The sequence below is a fragment of the Myxocyprinus asiaticus genome, chromosome 28 (assembly GCF_019703515.2).
Source record: "Myxocyprinus asiaticus isolate MX2 ecotype Aquarium Trade chromosome 28, UBuf_Myxa_2, whole genome shotgun sequence".
NCBI classification, from domain to species: Eukaryota; Metazoa; Chordata; class Actinopteri; order Cypriniformes; family Catostomidae; genus Myxocyprinus; species Myxocyprinus asiaticus.
This window is the reverse complement of record NC_059371.1, coordinates 19,175,927-19,200,761: the sequence shown is the minus strand read 5'-3', so window position 1 is coordinate 19,200,761 and position 24,835 is coordinate 19,175,927. Positions and strand designations below refer to the sequence as shown.

Here is a 24,835-nt window from a genome sequence, read left to right as displayed (position 1 = left end):
GTGACCCAGTGTCAAACAACCAAAGCATAAGCCTTTTGACTTTAAAAACTCAATTCTTTCTTTGGGCTGATGCTCCACACAGTTACTACAGGATTCAAGTGTGTGATTCTTCTGACAAAACAAACATGATTACATTTGAGGTTCTTTTTTGCATTAGAGTCTGGTGTTTCTTTTCCAACAGGATTAATGGATTAGAGGTCTGCAACCCGACGCAAGCCTGATGGGACCCGAGAACCCGACGGGTTTCGGGCTGGATTCGGGTCAGTTTTTCAAGTAGGACTTCAGGTCGGGTTTGAGTTTGTAATTAATGAAAAAATAAACAGGCTTACAGAGCTTGTTTCGTGCATGCGCTCTCACTCACAGACACGCAAACGGACGAGTTAGGGGCCATTCACACCAAATGTGTTTTTGCACACATCTGTTCTGTTTTCCCATTGTTTAAACACATGCTGGACAAATGTCTTTGACATTTGCACCGCGTCTCACTTTTTCTTCAGTGTCTCACGCAGGACCGGCATATTTTATATACCATGTCAAGTTAAAAATAACTTCAAATTGTCAAAAACGCATGTCGAGACACCTGCACTCTGTTTCAACCTCTGTGCTGTGTCTAGATTGTTTTCAGCGCAGTTGTCACAAAGACAATAGAGGGGACTGTTGCATTGTTTCATTTTATTTCAGATCGTTCTGCACCAAGTGAAATTTCAGCACATAAATGATAAGGCAATGCTTTTTCCCCTTCTGCTCTAGTGTACTAAGGTGCTGCCATGCCTTGTTAAATCTGTGTATGTTTACTGTTTCAGTACTGTTACGAATGTTACCTATATGTTTACATAAAATATAGCCTATTGCAACAGTACTCGCTAGGAAAAAAAAGAGATAGTAAGCAATTTCGGGTCGGGTTCGGGCTTAAAAATCTGACAGTATCATTCGGGCTGAGTAGGGTCGGGCCACACGGTCTCGTGTACGGGTCGGGTTCGAGTTTCATTTTAAGGCCCGTGCAGACCTCTATAATGGATGTGGCAAAGCTGTTACCTTTTGATGCACTTTTCTTAAGAACTTGGATATTGGAAGCCTTAGCCCCTTTTCCTTCATTGCTAACAGGAAAGCTTTGAATTTCTCCAAACAACGGATCAGTGACTACCTTATCTTCTCTCTCAATTAAGTCCACCAGGTCAGCAAACCTGGTTCTCCTTCCACGGTGTTCTTGAATATCAAAGGCTTTGCCTCTCCACTTCTCCTTCATCTTGAATGGAAGTTTTGAAATGACAACTCTGATATTAGTGGGATTGTCCATTTCGTCCATGTAATCAAGATCTTCCATTGCATTTCGACACCCAATTAGAAAGAGTGCAAATGCGTTCAATGCCTTTCCATCTTCAGACTTAATCTAAGACCAATTCAGCACTTTGTCTATATAGGCACTAGCTATTTTCAGCTCGTCACCATATTCTTTCTGCAGAAGCTCCAATGATTTCTTGTAACCTTTTTTGGGCTCCATATGTACACAACTACAGACAAGATCTTTAGCTTCTCCACTGGTGTACTGTTCCAAATAGTATAATTTATCTCTATCATATCGCTTTAGTGTTGATAGCATTTTCAAAAGCCCTGATAAAGGTTCAGCATTCCATTGGGTTACCAGTGAACACTGGAATGTCTCTTTGTTGCAAATGAGACAAATTCTGCTGTTTGACAAGCATCTCTGTTATCTCATTTTGTCATTGCATTACCTGATACAAATTCCCTTAAAGTTCTCCAGAACTGCTATATTTGACAGGTTCTTTACTAGGTCTTGTACTATGGACACTCTGGGAGGGTAGTGGCGATGTGTCTTTTTTGCTAAGTTGGGCCACAATGGAAGTGTCTTTCTGCTCCTTCTTACAGAGTACATCTGCAACTTTTGACTGACACTCACTCTTGTTTTCATGTGAGAGCTCATAACCTTTAAAAACCTGGAGCTTGGCAGAGGAAGCTGCAATTGCAATCTCCAGCTGTTCCTGTTCTGCTTTCAACCTTGCCACCTTTTGCTCAATGGGCTGTTTCTTTTTCAAAGCTGCAACACGGGCTAATAACGCTGCATCTTCTGCTTCTTGTTTAAGGTGAGCTGAAGTGCTTAAACTGTGACTGGAGCATACGTCCAGCAACTGACCCATAATTATTTTTGTGCCTTTGTGATGAAACAACAGAAATGCTGTCTTCTGGTCTGATATTATCAGCTTTGGCCTTAAGAATCCATGCTTGTCTGTTCTAAAAATTCCTCAATATATGCAGATTTGTGCTGAAACCAGTTATCATGATCTGCCTTTTGTTCTTCCTCAGACAGAATAGCTCCTAATTCAACACTGAGGCAATTGAATTCCTTATTTAACTTTGAAAAGTCTTTCAGAGTTTTTTCTTCAATATTATTCAGATTGTTCTCATCATCTTTAAGACTGTCAATCTCGTTCATAAGCTTGGTAATTTGCCCAAGTTTTGTTCTGGATTTTATCAGATTGTGAAGCTTTTCTGTCCATGCCTTTTCAGTTACTTGAATTGTCCATTTTCGTCTAATCTGCTCAGAAGATTTATTCATTTGTTATGCAGTCTCTGCCTCCTTGTGGCCAAAATCGGTACTGCAATCTGCCGAGTCATTGTCATTCATTTTGCATAATCAATGCACAAATTACCAAATGCAACAATCATTAAACATCTTACCAGTAGAAGAGTTCCAGGGCAATCGCATCAACGAGAAAGTCATTTCTTGGAGATGGACATTCTTTTCGTGCATTCTCCATAGCACACAAAGAGCTGATCAGACAGTATGAACTGGCGGGTGTGCTCAACGTATACGTGTAGTGCCCGCACAGGGCATAACAAATGCAAGGGTTGTTCCTCATCCAAAATAAATGGAGGAGGGAAGAAAGCTTGAAGGTGAACCACCTGTACTCTGAAGGCCGTGGTTAGAACCTTAGGCACATAGACTTTTCTGCATAACACCTTGTTGGTAGAAGGCTGGAGCTGTCCATTGTGCTAGAGCAGCCAGACAGTGGTGATGTCCCTGAACTCAGCACGGCCACGACACGGTGTAGTACCTCAGGCTCCGCCCCGCCGCGAGGCCCCACCCACCGGTACGTCCAACGAGATTGTCCCTTCGGCCGAGATGAAGAAGGGGTTTTACAGCCCCTACTTCATTGTACCGGAAAAAGGCGGTGGGTTGTGGCCAATCTTGGACCTGCGAGTACTGAACCGGGCTTTACACAGACTCCCATTCAAGATGCTGATGCAAAGACGCATTCTAGCAAGCGTCCGGCATCAAGATTGGTTCGCGGCTGTAGACCTGAAGGACACGTACTTCCACGTCTCGATTCTACCTCGACACAGACCCTTCCTGCGGTTTGCATTCGAGGGTCGGGCGTATCAGTACAAGGTCCTTCCTTTCGGTCTGTCCTTGTCCCCTCGAGTCTTCACGAAGGTCGCAAAGGCAGCCCTTGCCCCGCTAAGGGAAGTGGGCATTCGCATCCTCAACTATCTTGACGATTGGCTAATCCTAGCTCACTCTCGGGATATGTTGTGTGCACACAGGGACCTGGTGCTCTCGCATCTCAGCCGACTAGGGCTTCAGGTCAACTGGGAAAAGAGCAAGCTCCTCCTGGTTCAGAGCATCTCTTTTCTCGGTTTGGAGTTGGACTCAGTCTCGTTGACGGCGCGCCTCACAAATGAGCGAGCACAGTCGGTGCTGACCTGTTTGAAGGCGTTCAGAAAGAAACAGTGGTTCCACTGAAACTCTTTCAGAGGCTCCTGGGGCATATGGCATCAGGCGTGGCTGACTCGGAATCCGGGATCGGGATTTATTGAGGAGGATCCGCTTAAGCGAATGTCTCTAATACCAGCTCAACATATTTCTCCCATGTGTAATCTCCAGTTGCCGTCAACTCTCTCCACTGGTGTGCAATGAGTCCGATTTGATACATGGATTTTAGGGTAGAATCAGAAAACTCTGTGTATCTGTCAAGGATTCTAAACAGATATTCTAATGTTATTTAGAATGATTCTAAACAGGAATATTCCTAGATGGGTAAGTTCGCTCGGGTCAGCTGAATGAAAGAAGCCACTAGATCCATTTTGGTCGGTCAGTTGTTCTGTTACAATGAGGGAGGCCACAAGAGCAAGATCTAAACGCAGCTTTGTTTAATAATAATAAAACAAAATACAAAGCAGGATAACGCTGAAACAAGACAAGACAGGAAACCAGGAAGCAAAACAAAAGGTAAACAAACAGAACTAGAACTGGAGCATGAACTGGATAGAAACATTAACAACTGACAAAGGGCAACAGACATCAGGGCAATATATACACAAGGGATAATTAGGTAAATGAAACACAGGTGAAAACAATAGGGAACAGCTGGTAGCGATCAGGGCAGGGAATCATGGGAAATGTAGTCCAGGGAACAGATGACAGAGGCAAAACACAGGGCAGACAACAGTGAATCGTAACAACTAGTAACAAAATGAATTTTTGCCACATCCACTCTTGGTAAAGCTGCCTGCCACAAAACAATCAAATCCTATCTTGATTTTGGTCCTTTTTTCCTTTTCTTTTTCTTTTTTTTTTTTCTTTTTTATCTAACATCAGATTCCTGGAGTTTTGACAATTAATAAAAAACTTTTTGTGAGGCATTGTTGGGCTCTACCTCAATGTCTGATGGTACATTTTCAAATGTCAAAAAGAAAAAAAAAAAGAAAAAAATGTTATAAATTATGTATTTATGTAAAAAAAATAAATGAAAAGGAAAACATAAAATATAAAAGTGTGGCATGCTCTCAACACAATAAATCATATGGCTTTGTCTTTTCAGCTCTGTCCCAGTGAAGTATGTGTGTAAGATTAAAAGGACTGAGCCATCTCACCTGGCGGCTGTCCATTTAGAGTACAACTACATAGATGTGAAGAAAATCCCCCATACTGTTTTCTCCTGCATCCGGGACCCCAGCAAAATCATACTGGAGCCCCAGACCTAAACATAGGGACAGCAGACTCCTGCATAATCATCTGTAACCCTGCCACTTCACAGCCTCCCTTCTACTCCTCCTTTCATCCACTCTCATCCTGTCATTCATTCTTACCTTTAAATACTGTAAACACTTTATCCATTAGATCTATTAATAGCATGCAGTCTTGCTCTTGAAATGTACATTTACATCATGCTCTGTATCCTTTAGCATAAAAAACATGATCTTGTCTCTGTTTAGGATGTAACAGGCATCTACTGGACAACTCTAGTCTTTAGGCCATATCTTTGAGCAGCACCACCAAGGTTGCTCATTTTGGATGCAGTTTTTTAAATGACAGATTATCAAGGTTTATGCTGATGGATTGCAACTTGTCATGAACTGTTGTTTATGATCAGTGTGACTGTTTTTGTTATACAGATGTAATTTCTGGCTTCATGTAAATGTTTTTTTGCTATTTTCACAACTTGGCTCAGAAATATACCGTAACGTTGTAAGAAAGTTAATTCTTTTCATGTATAATTTGGTGCATCTGCACATTGTACATTTGGTAGATGATTTAATTATCTGATGTTGTCAAACTCTGCTCTGTCACAATAAACCATTTAATTTAAAATACCTTATTTAACACATTTGCCTTGTTTTTATTTAATAATTTAATTGAATACAATTGCAAGAAAGTGAATGAATGCTTTAGAAGCAGATATGCTCCCTACGTATGCTAAATTTCCACATTTACTACAGCAGTAACACTTTACAATAAGGTTCAATATATTAATATTAGTTCACGCATTTGGTATCATGCAGACTGTATCAATTACATTTTTTTACAGCATTGATTGTTGATTAATATAAATTTGTAAATATACTATTGTTCATTGTTAGTTCATAATGCATTAACTAATGTTAAAATATGCAACATTTAATGTAAAAATGTATTCGTATGTAGAAATGAATGTAAACCAAAATAAATAAATGTTGTAAAAGGATTGTTCATTGTCAGTTCATGTTTAGTATTGCTTAACGTCAGTGGCGGCCCATGCATTTTAAGTCTAGGCCTTCAGTGCGATTCATGCCATTAAGAAAACACAGTTTCACAATGAATAAGACACCGTATGCCTATCATACATTACGTGGCAGTCAACTAAAAACACCAATTGACATTTTAAAAACATGTCCACACATGAAAGCCAGAACCAAGGAGGTCTAATATGAAGAAAAAGCTCTCTAATTATATTTGCGATTTAAATGTTGCTTGCAATAAATTTTGTTTCATAATGTTACATGGATACTTTTCAAAACTTGATCCGACACTGAATGCTCAAGCAGCCTAATTTACACTTAGAAAACTCCTGATGTTGATATAACAATGCAAAAAGCACTTACCAATTTACTTGAAGTGAAAATCAGTCCTCCTTTCCTGTTTAATTAATCAATCACATGGTCATGCAGAACATCTCGTGTTTTTAAATCCATTAGGATCTCTTTCTCAATGGTGATGATGCAGTGATGACAGCTGACTCGTCAGCAAGATCTCGTGCTCTTCACTTTCAAATTACGTACATCACTTAAAGCATGATTGCGTCACTCAAGGCCAGCTAGAAGGCCTGGGGCACGTTCAATCTCGATAGTGTGCACCGTTTTGATACAGTTTCCGGGTTGAACGCCATCACTATAACAAGAAACAGGTGTTAGAGATAATGAAAACCCAGGTGACAAGCCTCACCGCTCTCTCTCTCCAGCAGACAGACACACGACCACGCCCCCATCCCCACAACAGCACACGCACAGCTACCAGTTTTTATGTGCAGTCTTTGAGAGTTTTGTGACAGCATTACACTACAGAGTGTAGATGATATTTTGAATGGCAAGGTAATTAGTTTAGAACTTTTGAGCTGTGATGTCTGCTGAGCTCAGGCGTGAATGAAGCATACAGGTCTGAAAAGGGCCTCTCTGTGCATGATCAGTAGCACCACCTCTAGGTAAAGAATGGCTTACTTCAATAATATAAGAACCACAAGTCAGATTTTTCATAACCAAGAAATCTATCATTGTGTCTCAGGATAAGTTTTTTCTATCTCACATTTCTAAATGATTTACATTAAGCTGTGGATGCTCCCAATGGCCTGAACATTCAGAGATACTCGCATAACACATTTGGTTTGAATTAAATTAAAATGATGGCATGTGGACGCACTCAAAGTCCTCTTTTAAGGAAGTCAGCCCACTCAGTGGTCATCTTGCTAATGCTCTCGGGCAATAATTTGCAGTCATGAAATTACAGCCTCTATACTTGACTGCCTGGGAGAAGATCAAAATCTAACTATAACAGTTTGATAAATTTGCATTTCAATAGGTATAGGTGAAAAAAAAAAAATAAATAACATGGACATGATCTTTATTTTTCAACATCAAGATTTTAGGATAATATATAAGAGAAAGTGGAAATTCACCATTGCAAAACACAAAGCATGTGTTCTTGCAGCCCCTATGTTCTCAGAGCAGCAGGAGCAAAAGGAAAACAAATACTGTTAAAGATGTTGGGGCCAAGCACAGAGACACAAGTTAAACATATAAGTGTTCCTCTCCAACCAGCTGCTGTAGAACAAAAATAAATGCATCTGAAATTTGTGAAGTCACATAAGTGATGAGACGAGAGAAAGAGGATCTAAGAGCAGGCTTTTAATTGAAACTCAGAAAATAAACACAAGAAACAAGGAACAGAACAAACCACTACAGCCATGAATAGATAAGAACTGACAAAGAACACAGGGATTAAATACACAATGAACTAATGAGAAAACAAGGAACACCTGGAACTAATAAACACAACTACAAATCCCCTAAGCCAGTGTTTCCCAAACTGGGGTTCGTGAGGTGACAATGGTGATACGCAAATAACATTCTGAGATTTACCGTTCCTTCAATTTCATCACAATCTAAAATAACATTCAAACCCAGTTCATGTATTTCTCACTGACAAAAATAATTTTGTGTGCCCTCTAGTGTAGAAACACCAAAATGGTTGTGTCATAAAGGTCAGAAAAATATGCAATGAAATAACCTTATCTTTTGCGGTTAAAAAATGCATCTACTCATGCATCGTGCGTCACACAAGTATCTTTTTTCGCCAGCCCAGCACACTGCTTGGTGACGTAGCTTAGTGATAGCAAGTAAAATACTTCACTGTTTTACCAGACTCGCACATGTCAGTCGTCCATGATTTTAGTTTTCGCAGTTTAAAACATAATTTGTATTTAAGGTTAGATGCATAGGGATTTTTGATTCTGATGGTATAAGTTCAAAAGCTTTGACGACAGGTATCAGACTTGCTTGCATGCTAGAGACCTGGGGTACGCAAAAGGATGTTGAATGTTTGAAGGGGTACGCCAGCGTAAAAAGTTTGGGAACCACTGCCCTAAGCAAACAAAAGACAAGTGAACAATAAACATACATAGCGACCCCTAGTGGTCGCCAGAGTAATCCTCACAGAGCCCCCCTTCTTCTTGCCCTAGGTTGGGGGTTGGTCATCTTGTAGAACAGACCTAGGCAACTTCCGGCCCGCGGGAAAATAAACTGAAAATATTCCGCATAATGTTATACATATTTTGTGCAGTCTGGCAACCATGCATGGGAATGTGCTCTTTCTAGTTCTCTCTTTCCCCTTTGAACAAATTTAGCAATCTCTAGTGCAATATTCTGCTCAAGGAAAAGTGTTATACGGCCACTCTGTGTCCATTCTGGAGGCTGCTCGTGATGTTTGGTGCTACTAAGTTTGCAGGAAACCTTCTCAGAGATTAAATTAAATATAAAAGTATCTCGGCATCACTGACACGCGGAGGGGTAATCATTGACACGAGCAAAAGCAAGCGAGATACGAATATGTATATATTTTTTTATTTGTGCAATTTAGAAATATTGAAGTCCCCTCACACCTGTATGTTAATCTAACTCTTGCAGTAATCATTTATCATAGTCATGCAGCCTGTTTTATTCAGTTGTGTGCTGAATGAAAAGTCAAACCATTTACGAGACAAGCATCATGACCCTTTTAGCATGTAAATGGGTAATGTTTTGAGAATAAAATAAGTAAACTTGCCCGCTTTGCGACAAACATTAAACGTTCTATAATTTTATTTATTTATTTATTAAAACAGCCCCCTGTTGTAGAGAGTGTTAAATTGAATAACACATTAACAGGTATGTAGAGATGGTAAAATAAATAATTTATAATAAGCTCAGCATTTATTAAATTTTTTAATGCCTGATAGAAAATTATCTACCTTTGTAGAGCAATACAGTACTTGAGGCAATTGCAGAATCCTTTTTGGACTCAAGATGGCGGTGAGTATGGCTGCTGCGTTGCGAGCTCCGACACAACATTGTAGTGTTTTGTTTGTTTTGTTTACAATTCTTATGTTTTTTTCTTGGATGTTGTCTGCCTTATTGTCAACGACAGACAAACACTTTTGGACATTGGTTCTGCAATTACACACCGTAAACTGGACTTCAAATTCCTCAATGCCGACCCGCTGTTTACACACCAGTGGCGCCCTTTGTCTGGGCAGCCCGGCCACGAAAACGCAAAAGGAAAAAGGGAAACAGAGCCGGCGTTCTCATCAGAGTAAGACGTCGTGCAAATCGACCCCCGCTACCCAGTATTCTACTGGCAAATGTTCAGTCTCTGGACAACAAGCTCTGCGAGCTGAGAGCGCGGATCTCTTTCCAACGAGAGATGAGGGACTGCTGCATTATCTGCCTTACGGAAACTTGGATGTCTGCTGAGATTCCAGATTCAGACATTGAACCCGCGGGGTTCTCCGTGCACCGAGTGGACAGACCGAAAGACCTCTCAGGTAAAAGCAGAGGTGGTGGTGTATGTTTTATGAACAACAAATCCTGGTGTGATCAGAGGAACGTACATTCTATCAAGTTTTTCTGCTCTCCTGATCTGGAATTTCTCATGCTCCTGTGTCGACCATTCTGGCTACTGAGGGAATTCACACTGCTGTGTACATCCCGCCACAAGCCGACACAGACCGGGCACTCAAGGAACTGTATGAGATTATAAGCAAGCAGGAAACCGCGCACCCTGAGGCCGCGTTCATTGTGACCGGGTAATTTAATAAAGCCAGTTTCAAATCAGTCGCACCAAAATACCACCAACACATTTGTTTTAACACACGAGGGGACCGGGTTTTGGACCATTGCTACTCTCCCTTCTGGGACGGTTACAAATCCCTCCCTCGCCCATTATTTGGCAAATCGGACCACTCTTCCATTCTGCTTCTGCCCACTTACAGGCAGAAACTAAAGCAGGAAGCACCCACACACAGAACAATCCAGTACTGGTTGGACCAATCAGACTCTACGCTACAAGACTGTTTTGATCACACGGACTGGGAGATGTTCCGGTCCGCCTCTGATGACAACATCGAGCTTTACGCTGATAGCGTAACGTGTTTCATCAGAAAGTGTGTAGAGGACGTCTTTCTGACCAGAACAATACGGATCTACCCGAACCAGAAACCTTGGATTAATAGCGATGTTCACGCGGCACTTGATGTGCGGACCTTCGCTTTTAATTCCGGGAACGCGGAGGAGCATAAACAAGCCAGTTAGAACAGCAAAACATCAGTACAGGAACAAGACTGAAGGACAGTTCAACACCACCAACTCTAGAAGCATGTGGCAGGGAATTAATATCATCACAGACTTTAAAGGGAATAAAAACTCCGCCGTGAACACCGCTGCCTCTCTCCCGGATGAGCTAAATACTTTTTATGCTCCTTTCGAGGGAAATAGCACCACCCTTACGGAGAGAGCTCTCACGGCTGAAGCTACAGAGGTTAGTTCACTCTCCGTCTCTGTAGCGGATGTTACCCGATCCTTCCGACGGGTGAATATCCGCAAATCCGTGGGTCCAGACGGCATTCCGGGCCGCGTCATCAGAGCGTGCGCAAACCAAATGACTGGTGTTTTTATGGACATTTTCAACCTTTCCCTCTCTTTGTCTGTAGTCCCCACATGCTTTAAAACGTCCGCCATTGTGCCTGTTCCAAAGCAATCCAAAATCACTTGCTTAAATGACTGGCGTCCTGTTGCTCTGACCCCCATAATCAGCAAATGCTTTGAGAGACTAATCAGAGATTACATCTGCTCTGTGCTGCCTCCATCACTAGACCCATTGCAGTTTGCTTACCACAACAACCGCTCCACTGATGATGCCATTGCATCTACAATACACACTGCTCTCTCCCACCTGAAAAAAATGAACACTTATGTGAGAATGCTGTTTGTAGACTACAGCTCAGCATTCAACACCATAGTGCCCTCCAAGCTTGATGAGAAACTCCGGGCTCTGGGCTTAAACAGCTCGCTGTGCAGCTGGATCCTGGACTTCCTGTCAAGCAGACGCCAGGTGGTTAGAATGGGCAGCAACATCTCCTCATCACTGACCCTCAACACTGGAGCCCTGCAGGGCTGTTTTCTCAGCCCACTCCTGTATTCCCTGTACACACATGACTGTGTGGCAACACACAGCTCCAATGCCATTATTAAGTTTGCTGATGATACGACGGTGGTAGGTCTGATCACTGACAATGATGAAACAGCCTACAGAGAGGAGGTGCGCACTCTGACACACAGGTGTCAGGAGCACAACCTCTCCCTCAACGTCAGTAAGACAAAGGAGCTTGTGGTGGACTTCAGGAGAAGAGATAGAGAACACAGTCCCATCACCATCAATGGCGCACCAGTGGAGAGAGTCAGCAGATTCAAGTTCCTGGGTGTCCACATCACTGAGGAACTCACATGGTCCATCCACACTGAAGTCGTTGTGAAGAAGGCTCATCAGCACCTCTTCTTCCTGAGACGGCTGAGGAAGTTTGGAATGAACCGCCACATCCTCACACGGTTCTACACCTGCACTGTAGAGAGCATCCTGACTGGCTGCATCTCCGCCCGCAAAGCACTGCAAAGGGTGGTGCGAACTGCCAGACACATCATCGGAGGTGAGCTTCCCTCCCTCCAGGACATATATACCAGGCGGTGTGTGAAAAAAGCTCGGAGGATCATCAGAGACTCCAGCCACCCGGGCCATGGGCTGTTCTCACTGCTACCATCAGGCAGGCGGTATCGCAGCACCAGGACCCGCACCAGCCAACTTCGTGATAGCTTCTTCCCCTAAGCAATCAGACTTTTGAACTCTTGATCTCCCACGATCAAAATACATCAGCACTGCACTTTATTACTCTTATATCTCATAAATTATATTATTATTATTATATTATATTCTCTCTTAACAACACACTGGCAACTTACTATCAACCGACAGCCTGAATGTCAATACAGTACAATACAACATACTGTACATTTTATATATACTATATATATATATTGTATAATGTGTATTCTATATTGTGTGTATTGTATATTGTACATTGAATGTTATTATTTGTATATTGTGTTATGTGTAATTATGTGTATACTAGATTTTTTATTGTGTTGTAAATCTTATGTTTATTGTAAATTGGTATATGTCTCATCACTGTCACGACTACTATGTTGCTCGGAACTGCACCCAAGAATTTCACACACTATTGCACTTGTGTATATGGTTGTGTGACAATAAAAGTGATTTGATTTGATTTGAATAGTCCCATTAGTCACATATACACTTCAGAAAATTGAGTACACAACTATTTCTGAGCTTAAAAGATACAAAAATCAAATCAATGCGGAACATTGTATCTCAGAAGGAATACAATGTGGCCCCCTATGCACTACTTAAAGCCCGATGTGGCCCCTTTACCAAAATAGTTGCCCACCCCTGTTATAGAACATGCTAAACTTAAATCTAATTATGTTACAATTTAAAAGCAAATGCACATTGTTCTTAAGGAGGGAAACAAACACCTTAACACAACTAACTTTTACTCATGTTGTAATGAAAACATTTGCGTTAAATTATAAAAGAGTTTAAAATTCTTCACAGTGGCGTGAAGCATTTTCACTAGTGAATCCCACTATGCATTTGCGAGAAAAAAAAATTCCAAAAGAAAAAAAAACACAAAAAATACAAATACAAATAAAATATTGATTCAACAAAAATGGAGAACACATAAATATAATACAAATAACAGTGAAATATTTTACAGTGTGTTGGTCGAGTGGTCTTTTGATCTCAAGTTGTATGATATATTTGATCAATGTTATTGTTGCTTTGGATGTGAGTGATTTCGGATTCAAACCTCCTTCATGTATACACATTTTTAACAACTAGGCAAAATCGTTACTGCATATCAGTAATTAAAAGTATATACAGTATATTGTCATTAATATTTTTTATTGATTCCAAACTCAAATCAACACAAACAGTCCATGAAAACACGGAATCAACTTTCAACAACTATATGATTTATTTTTCTCCATATGTGGCAACACTTCTAAACTCACCAGGGCGTGATCCAAGACTAAGATGTTTCCAACTGAGCAATCTACAACAGATGAAATGAGGGACTTAGATAAAAAATAATAACAAATAAATAAATAAATAAATAATCTATTCTAGAATAAATCTTATGGACTGATGAAAAAAATGTATAGTGCCTACCAGATGGGTTCAAAATTCTGCAAATATCTGCAAGACCAAGATTTTTACACATCCTGTGAAGCGTCAATGTTGCTCGAGGGGGTTTACACACTTTTGCTTCACTATTATCAAGAACTGAGTCCATCAAAAGATTAAAGTCTCCTCCCAATATTATATCATGAGGGGTGCCAGCGGCTTGCAACATCCCTTTGAGATCAATAAAAAAGCCCTGATCATCAACGTTAGGTGCATAAATATTAGCCAAAACCAACCTTTGCCCCTGAACTTCTGCTAAAACAATAACGATTCTCCTTAATTTATCTTTAATCTGTTTGAGAAATTTGAATTGTAGATGTTTACTTATCAATGTAATGACTCCTCTGCTCTTACTTGAGCCAGCACTAAAGAAAACATGCCCACCCCCATATCTTCCCAAATTTTTCAGCTTCCTGCGAGGAAATATGTGTTTCTTGAAGAAACACTATATCAAATTTCTTACACTTAAGAAAATAAATAACCTTCCTTCTTTTTATGGGATGCCCCAACCCATTCACATTCCACATGGAGAAAGATAACTCACTCATATTAACATTTGACATTTTGATAAAAGTAGAAAAAATAAATTGTGTGTCAAAAACAAGATTATACAGACCACATTCCAACATTAGTGCAACAATCATACCCCCAAACCAAACAAACAGAAAAAAGAGAAACGTGCGCATTATCCCCGCGCACGACAGCGCCAACCGGCATCAATCCCTCTAAACTCAACAGGTCCATGTACGCCTACGAGAGCCCCTGTGACAACTTTGCCATCGGATTGCTCAAGTCAGGTGCTTCTGCACAAATTTTGTGAGGCAAAATTACATAACAGAAAATACTTTGTAAAACAAACCCCAGCCAATAGGCAGAATAAACACAAAGCACATGTAGATTCATTCACAGAACTGTCTCGAAGGTGTGTTCTTCCACAAAACAAATTCCAGCTGATATAAAGCCGTTCAGTTTCCTCAGACAGACAAACAAGTGTTCAGTGAGCCGGCTGTTTATGAGTGCAGCAGATGACATAAACATTCCAATGTCCCGCAAAAATACTCCACAAAACAAACTCCAGCCAACAGGAGGCATAAGCACAAAGAACTAACAGATTCATCCACAACTGTCCCAAAGCAGTGTTATTCCACAAAACAAACTCCAGCTGCTAGGCAGAACCAGCACAAAAAGAAACAAAACAGGCGTTCCGGTTCCTCGGATGGTCAAGAGTGTATTAAGCGAGTCAACATAAAACCCCCATTGTTTCTATGAAGGACAGTGTTTGCTTGGGACATGTAAATACTTTGCGGCCATCCTTTGTGTCTATTCTCAGTTTGGTACAAAAGCGACCTTCTGTTGATTGTAAGAGTTTCTTACATTCCTTGAATCGATCATGTTTCTCTCTTGTCGAATTCGCAAAGTCCGGGAACAAGAAAATATTATGATTCTTCCAAGAAAGCTTTCCTTTGCTCCTCGCCTCGCGCAACACAAGATCTTTATCGGATGATCTCAGAAATTTGGCCAGAATTGATCGGGCCCTGTCCCCCTCAGCAGATCTGCGAGCCGGGACTCTGTAAACTCGCTCGATTTCCAGCTTGTGGCCTGTTATGTCGAGCAGACTCGGGAAGAGCTCATCTAAGAATTTCACCATATCTCTGCCTTCTTCATGTTCAGGAATTCCAACAATCCGTACATTATTTCGTCGACTCCTATTTTCAAGATCTTCCAGCTTTTCCAAAATGCTTTCCACGTCTATCTTGGTGCTAGCAGATTAGCGAATAATTCCCTTTCTGATGACTCCAGATAATCGATCCATTTCTCAACATCTGCCACTCTTGTAACCAACTCAGAGAATTTTGTTTCCATCACCATAATCGATCGACGTATTACAGCGAGATCCTCCAAGTCAGCAACAACCTTTGTCAGCATCACAGACATATTGGACAGTTGACTCTGGATTTCTCCCGTCGCACCGTCCAAACCGAGTCTTGAGCACGTAAGTGTCTTTTAATGTCTCCAGAGCCCGAGGATTTGACTTCTTTGCCATGTTTACCTCAAAGAACAAATATGTAGCTGGGTGTATCGAATCTCACCAGATTATAACATGAAAATAATTAAAAAACTAGCAAAGTGCACAGAGCTCGTCGTTTACACGTCTGCTCCTCGCATGACGTCACGTGACCTTCAGTTGATGCCATTCTTTGAAACAGAGATCAGACCACAGCGCGGTATGGCTACTAGCCCGCAACTGACTAGAGCGAAGCATAATTAACTTGAAATATTTTTTAACAAGTACACTTGCTAAATAGAGATGGAATGTGTCAAATGGATCAAGCAAAAACTGCAACAGAGAATACAATAAATGGGATGGATTGACAAACAAGCATTTTCTTTTCTTTTTGGAATCGAAGGTGCCGGAACGTCGTTCTGGACCGTACTGACCCAATTTAACCCCTGGTTTTGTATAACATATCTGACAGTGATTTTAGCTTGGGGGAGCATATTTGAATAAAACAAAAATGCCATTTATTTTCATCAAAACATCTTCCCCAACAATGTCTGAAATCAACCTGAAAACAATAGGTTACACCAACAAAACAAAATTTTAAGGGTTGGTCCAGTATTGCACCTTAAGGTAACAATGGCAGGTTACCACTTTTTACAGTGAAGTACGTTCCTTTGTGGTAAACAGAGCGGAATTTCTGAATTCTTGTGTGAACGCGCCAATGTGATGACATCACGCGACAGTGACGGGAGGCATTGAGTGTTTACAGGAAGCGATTTTTTTAAATTGAGTGGATTACTTCGATGCTGCCTAAATATGCTTTTTGGACTATCAAAAATTGGTGTCCATTCACTTGCATTGGATGAAGCTAAAAACTTGGGATACTTTCCTAAAAATCTTAAATCCTGTTCTGATGAAGAAAGAAAGCCATATACAGCTTGGGTGGCCTGAGGGTGAGTAAATTATCAGCAAATTTTCATTTTTGGGTGAACTAATCCTTTAAGAAGACATTAATTTAACAGCTGGAGTCGTATTGATGACGTTTATGATGAGTGTTTTGGAACTTCAAAAGAGAAATCGCCATTCACTTGCATTTTAAGGACCTACTGAGCTAAGAAATGATTCAGTTTTTCTTCAAATGTATTCTGGTGAAGAAAGAAAGTCATAAACACCTGGGATATCATGAGGGTGAGTAAATAATGAGAGAATTGTCATTTTTGGGTGAACTATCCCTTTAAGCCTCTTCAGATATACAAAAAGCAATCTCTGAGAAACAAATATTTTCTATGTAGTAGTTTTATCAATGGTTCTGACATCCATTGTCAGCTGCACTTACTAACCTGATGGCATAAGCTTTGACTGGCAGAGAATCTTTGGATTTAGGAATAAGATCCAAAAGGAGATCCTTCTTATCCTTCATATCCTCTTTGGCCCACAAACAAGTACTGTTCTTTCTTCAGCCTCAAGTTTTTTTAAAAATGTTTCTTTTTTTTTAAAGCTGGCTCTGCCATGGAAAGCAAGACTGGCCTTTACATAAGCTCACAGACATGCAAGAGCAGCTAATCTTATTTTCTCTCAGATTCTCTTTCTAGTCCTTTAGTCAGACTTGTCAGTTGCCTTTATTTAAAAGTGTCCCTGTGAAAATTGCAAGAATTTTAACATTTTCAAGTTTAAAGCCTTTGTCCTGGCAATTAACAAGTTAAAACTCAGTTGGTAAAGTTAGTCGACCAAATAGGCTATGGACTGTCTCATAAAGCTGGTTAACCAAGATTGTTTAGCTGGTTAAGTGAGTGTAGAAGACTTGTAATTTTCAATATAACAAATTAATATTATCATAGTCAATGCTAAAAGAATTTACCTTTTCGAAAGAGCAAGAATTTATTTGTCCATCTGTGCTGTCCTCTTTCTACCCTTTTCCAGCAACAGCAGCATCCTGTGTTTGTTATTAAAGGGAGGCAGAAGGGGCAGTGGCCCTTAAAACACCCTTACTGGATGGTTAGCCCAATCCAAATTTACAGAGAGTGCAAAGAAAATGGAATGAGTGAGACAGAGAGGAGAAAGGATTCAATTCACAGACACACTTAGCATATAGAGGCACTTGATAATGAACAGACACCAACCAGTGTAGTTTAGTCATGTCTTATGAAGCTCATCCATATACAGATTTATTACTACAGTAGGATCACATTAAAAAGATGAAGAGGACAGTAGAAGGATGACAGTAGACGGTAAATGTGTGTAGCAAATTTTAAGATGAGATAATGAACTTTCAAGCTACATTACAGAGAGTTCTTCGGCCTTTTTTAGGACAAGGATCCCTTAGTGGATAAAAAGACATACTGTTTAAAATTGAGTGTTACATTGTCAACCAGGTCAATAATTACATGAATATAGTGAATGTATTCACACACTTTGTTATGACACTTGCATTGCACAGGCATTAAAATAATCTTTAGTGATTTGTTTAACATGTTATCTTTTCACACACACACAAAAAATACATTGACTGATACTCTTCATCAATAAAGAATCTCTGAGCCAAAGATTGCACTGACCAATTATGTTTTTCTTTTATTAATCTGCAAAATATGGTGAAAATGCCATTTTAAATAGGCATTCTTGCTGCTGCTTAACGGAAGCAATGATTTAGAGTTAAAAAGTACTTAAATATTCATCTTTTCGCACCAAAAGTGACCGTTTGGCTTTAGAAGACATTATTTTAGCCGCTGGAGTCATATGGATGACATTTATGCTGACTTTCCGTACTGAAATATTACACAATAAAATAAGCAAAATTTTACCATTTATTTTTCACATTTTAAAATCAGCTATACCTGTCCTCACTCAACTAAAACAACACTGACAATAGCAAACTCTTAAAGGAACATCTTCCATAGCCTTCTAGCCAGGACTGTTTAACTAACTGTGCAAGATGTACTGACATCGAAACTCTTGTCTTTAGGATGAAAAGTCTTATTTAGCACCAGGAAACTGCTTACCCTTTTCCATTTCAGAATATCTACCAGTTTTCTCTTCAAATGCCTTCAGCTGCAGTCAGTGGGTTGGTGCTGGCAGCAGCACAGACTTAATTCTGAAATGAATGATAGAGCAGGTTGCCAATGGTCAATAGAAAACAGACCTGAAATTCAGCATCTTCATAAATTAAGCTGTGCTTTCTATTGCTCAGCATTACACAGAAAAAGCGAGCATGTTCACAAATCATGATGATGAACATATATTAGTATAAAACTAAAATGGTAAAAACCCTTTAAGTTCAGCCTCTATCATGTAATTTAAAGTATCTGTTCCTAATGCATCTTCTTCCATTCAAATTTTTTTTGCATTTTACAGCTACAGTTCATCGAGTTCAGCAAGACACAGGCTGAGGCTATTTTCTTTCCCAATATAGATATGTCTTTACAGTTAACAACTAATGATTAAACTTGGATGCAATTATGAGATTAAACCGTTGCCTTTAGGTTTTACATTCCTCAGTTTTACACCTGTCTACCTGATAATCATATGCACCCACAAAACATCCTCATACCATGATCCACTGCCATTGATTTGTAAGAGAAAATTTAGTGATGAGTGATTATAAAACATACAAAACGTACACACATTTACCATTATAGTTTCCTACAAAATACCATAGTTAGGCAACAGTTATTTATCGAACAAAACTGTGGTACTAACCTGTCTTAAAAAAAAATAAAATAAACAGAGTGACTATTTGCACTATATTACACAGCGCCCATGTGCCCAACATGTGTATTCCTTGGGATATCTCTTCTGTTCATTAACATATTATTAACTTCCGCATGTTTGGTATTGCTGAAGGTCTTTTTTAAATAATTCTGGTAACCCATAAGTAATAAGTCAAGTGTTATCACATAAGTATGAAGGAATTACTAATGATCTGGACCATTATTCTAAAGTGAGGAACATAGTAATGCATTATTAATTAATGAGATCTTATTGTTTCCTTCCTTGGGAGTTAAAGGGTATCTGGACCATTACTCTAAAGTGAAAACACATTATAAACCATTAATAGTAAGTGAGGTGTTACTTGGCAGTAATGAATACTCAAGTGTTTGTTCCAAAATTTTATTCATTTAATCAAACAGATAGTTAACAAACATTCACAATACGTACAGTTTTTATCAAATTAATTTGACATGTTTCCTCCTTTGCCTATGTTCGGTCTGAACAGAACAGAATGTATGTTGAAGTTTACCGCGTGCAGGCGGATCGACGGGAGGGAGGAGCAAAATCGCACTCGCTCTTCTTTCAGTTTCAGAGCGAGCATTGAATATGGCGAAGCTGGATGGACATGACACTCATTCCCCCCCCCCCCCCCCATTGGATCCATTAAGTTACTCAGAAAAAAAAGCACTTTGCATAAAATTAAACACTTCTTGTAAGATGTGTATCTTACAATAAACAGTATATTTGAGTAAAAAAAATAATTTTAAAAATGTTTTGTAAAAAACAAAAAAAACAAAAAAAAATGTTTTGTATATTCAAGTGTGTATTCATTAATTAATAATGCATTACCATGACCCTCACTTTAAAATAATTAGTCATTCCTTCATGTTTATGTGATAACACTTGACTCATTACTTATGGGTTACCAAAATAATTTAAGACCTCCAGCAATATCAAACCTGCCGCAGTTAATAATTTGTAATGAACAGAATAGTTATCCCAAGGAATACACATGTTGGGCACATACATCTGTAAACTGACTATGAAACTCTACCAGACAAAGTAGCCATGATTTTGATAGCTGTTATGTTATCATTCACATTTTAAACACATGTTAATGTTTTGATTAATAATTAATAAGTAGTTATTTTAAATTAGCCATAGTTAGTTGATAGTTCTCAATTAGGAAAATCAAATTCAGTAATTAATGATTACCTAACAGTGAACTACCTCAGTCATCAGTTCGCTATTACTTACTGATTGGTTAATCATGTTTCCATAGGCTACTAGTTAATAGCAGTAACTAAAGTGTAATGTAGTACTACTCATTAATCCTGCATTAATTCCTGCATTGTTACCTATGCGATTGACCATTATTATAAAGTGTTACCAATTTTTTTAAAGTGAAGATTAGGAGTAGGGGTTGGTCAACCCAGTCGCAACGGCAAGAGACTGGGTTGGGTTGGTGTAGTAGGATGCCTCTGGTACTCTAAATAAACACAATAAACATGCTGCAGTTATGCCCCTATACTGTAAGTATTTAATTAGGGGTGTAAATAGCATCTAACATTTGTGCAACTTAAGTGCAAAGAAGGTGCTTTTGCATTTGGGGGAGCAAACAGCATCTTATCCCAATTTGCAAAGTACAAATAGCCTATGCCAAATATAAAATAAGTAAAAATATTTTTCTTTTTTCTTCATTAAAGTCATTGATATCCAGGTTTTTAGAAGATAAGAAACCGCTTAATTTGTTTAATCTCGAAGGCATGTAAAATAATAATAATAATAATAATAATAATAATAAAAGCTTAACAAATTAAATCACGGATCTTTGAACGGACATTATGTAGGCCTACACATTACTTGCGTGCATCATTGTAAGCGGTTGGCTGGAGTTCTGGGCACTGCTCAACCCACCCCAAACCCGCGCGCCTCAGTTCAACCATTTCTTCAGTGAGTAACTCCAGTCCAGCACTCCGCTTCACTGACAGATACAGCTTCATGACCCGAGGAAGACAGCGGCTCGCCAACGAGAATATATGTTTTAGAGCGCGAATTTCAGAGCCCTGATAACAGTCACTGAAGAATAGATTACTATCGGACGCACGAGCGCACAGTGTGGAAGTTTTGCAACTCATTACTGGTAAGGCATTTGATTTTGCTTGCTTTTTCTTATTATTCTGACAAAAACATATTTGTTGTGTAGGTCATTGTTATCAGATAGTGTAGTTCTCTGTCAAAGGAATTTATTTATTTTTGTATTTAAGTTTGACTTTGGCGATATAGCCACCCTACCCCTTTTGATCACTTGAATACTGAACTTTCCTTTTACTCATAAAGGCTCTGTTTAAGTTTTAATGAGCTATATAGGCGTCACAGACATAGAAAATTTACTTTCCCAATATATATTTGGACCCAAATAGTACATTCACATTCAGTCACACCTAAAAATGTATGAATGTCATTGCAGAGACAAAATATCAAACCAATTGTTATTTATTGTAAAGAAAGATTCACAAGTAGCCTACACTTTTCAAATAAATAATTGTATAATAAATTTGTTCGAAATTATATATATATATATATATACAAATACACAATAGTATTTGGATTTTAACTTCGTTGCATTAAATGTAGGCCTATCACATTAACTATGCAGGTTACACTAATTTTGAACAGTATATATATATATATATAAATATATATATATATAATATATATATATATACTGTTCAAAATTAGTACAATTAGTGTAACCTGCATAGTTAATGTGATAGGCCTACATTTAATGCAACGAAGTTAAAATCCAAATACTATTGTGTCCACTGAATGTCAATGCAAACTAGTTGCACTCTCTGTAGTCAGACTCAGATGCACATAAACTCACTAAAAACTAATCGGTTCACCTGTAATCTGCTCTGTACTGTTACAATTTATCTTGATTTTTTTAATTCTCTCAAATCTCACATGTTCCAAAGCACAAGTATTTAATGCTCTTCTCTTTTATCATTTTATTTCAATTCCCCTTGCTGTCTTTCTCTTTGTGTCTATCTCTGAAAATTGTCTCTATATAAAATTGTGGAAGTTGCCTGTACCTTTTTTTTTTTTCTTTTTTTTTCTTTAATAACACTGTTTCACCCTCAATATAACTCCTTTAACAACCAGCTCCACAACACTACACCACAGATTTCTTGACTTAGAGGCTTAGTTCTGTGTACTGTTAATAAAGTCTGTCTTCACTCTGTGTTGTGCCAGTCACCACATTCATGTAGAGCAGTAACAGACATTGCCAGCCAGAAGTTTTTTTTAGAGACAGAAGTTAACAAATTATAGTCAAGTCAGCAGTTAATTCCAGCCAAGTGCATGGAACCCAGAACCACCCAATGGTCTGTCAAGAGAGAGAAAGAGAGAGAGAGAGAGAGAGAGAGAGAGTTGCAACAGATAAAATAGCTCAATTTACATGACTAATTTTACTGGTCAAATGTATTACATTGGAAATCTACATTTTTGTTGAAGAAGACAGATTTTTGCTGGTTGTTCAACACTGAAAGCGAATATTAGACCCTAGGAAAAGTGTTAAAGCTGTGGTTTAAACCTCAATTGAGAGACATTTTTTATCGATGGCCTTGCCAACTAATGTCGTGAACCACAGATTCACTAAAGTCATGTGAGTTCACTGGCTTCCACGGTTAAACTGCAGTAAACCAAACAACTTCCTGCTCCCCGCTTGGGTTAGAACTCCATACAGACCGCTCCTAATGGTCATATTATGAAAGATGAAAAGGGCTTTTGTTGAAGAAAAAAGTACAATTTTGGAAGATTTGTATTTATTTCAGATTTTGGCAAGTCACTTAAGAACAAGATTTTTATTCACATATGACAACCTAAAGGTCACGGCATACTTCATATGAAATCGAAGAACGAACGGTGCGACGACATTTAGAACAAAATCTGGCCAAAATGAAGGTGTTTTTGACTTTGTTTTGGTGGTTCGAAACTTTGTTCAGTCAGTTAAGATCAGTCAACATGAAAACACCAGTGTGCAGAGTTATTGGCAACCTGATGCAGACTTACCTATATCTGTACAGTCATTCACAGAGTTCGTAGAGACATTTTCCAAGAACATGTCATGCAATTGTTTTTTGTTTAATTAGTCTACAAAAAGAATCAAATCTACTCAAATAATCTTAAATGCCTATTCAATCTGTTGTTTTATATGCTGCACTCATGTGCAATCTGTTGCCAAAAGCCATTCACACATCTGCCCAAATTAAGATATACCTCTCTTATCATCATTCTTTTGTCTGAATTTTGACCATTAACACTCTTTTATACACTTATATATGCAGTAGTATCAGTTTCATCATAAATTACAATAACAGACTGCAACTGGTGCATATTATGGTAGCATATTAGTGCATTAATGTCATGAATGCAAAATGGAAACATGACAAATTACACATAATCTACTGCATATACACTACCGGTCAAAAGTTTTGAAACACTTAACTGAAATGTTTCTCATGATCTTAAAAATCTTTTGATCTGAAGGTGTATGATTAAATGTTTGAAATTAGTTTTGTAGACAAAAATATAATTGTGCCACCATATTAATTTATTTCATTATAAAACTAAAATTTAATTACAAAAATTTTTTTTTTTTGAAATGGATGACTTGGACCAAATAATAAAGAAAAGCAGCCAATAAGTGCCCAACATAGATGGGAACTCCTTCAATACTGTTTAAAAAGCATCCCAGGGTGATACCTCAAGAAGTTGCTTGAGAAAATGTCAAGAGTACATGTCTGCAAATTTTAGGCAAAGGGTGACTACTTTGAAGATGCTAAAATAAAACACAGTTTTGATTTATTTTAGATTTTGTTTAGTCACAACATAATTCCCATATTTCCATTTATGTTATTCCATAGTTTTAATGACTTTACTATTATTCTAAAATGTGAAAAAAAATTTATAATAAAGAATGAGTGTTTCAAAACTTTTGACCGGTAGTGTATATTAATTTGAATCATCACTGAGTGATTAAAACAGCTTTTTTTTTTTACTGATCTCATGTGAATTATACTCATAGAATGAGGCATGATGTCAAAGATAACACATTTTAATGCCACATTAGTTAAGGTTTTACATGTAGTTTTGACCATCCTCATATTTAAATGGAACCCTAGACGTCTCCCCCAGCGGCGAGGCCAGTGTCTTAATGTTCACAAACAGTATGTCGTTGCTCAGCTGTTTCGAACTTCTTTTGGTTCTGAGCGAAGAGCAAAGGGTGGAAGGGGAATACTTTGGAATATATAAATGTGGCATGGGGGGCATGGTCATGTGTTGGTCTGCGGGAGAGTGGTAAGGCTCGTCACCTGGCTCATAATTATTTCTAACACCTGTCTCTCATTATAGTGATAGCGAAAGAAGGCTTAAAAGGCACGCCGAAGCATCAGAGGGGGTGTTCACCAAGCACGACAGCCCGTACTCGGAGAGAGAGA

At 38.8% G+C, this 24,835-nt stretch overlaps 1 protein-coding gene and 1 pseudogene across 1 annotated transcript in view; both read left to right on the top strand.

Annotated features, from left to right (window-relative positions):
* Nucleotides 1–5,141, top strand: part of LOC127419391 (extracellular matrix protein 2-like) — a 31,365-nt pseudogene extending 26,224 nt beyond the window's left edge.
* Nucleotides 5,142–21,268: 16,127 nt separating this feature from the next.
* The window catches only part of bgnb (biglycan b), a 28,395-nt gene continuing 24,828 nt past the window's right edge, over nucleotides 21,269–24,835 (top strand). Inside the window, exon 1 of the mRNA XM_051660161.1 lies at nucleotides 21,269–21,477. The gene's annotated coding sequence lies outside the window, so the exon portion shown is untranslated. The remainder of the gene's footprint in view (nucleotides 21,478–24,835) is intronic.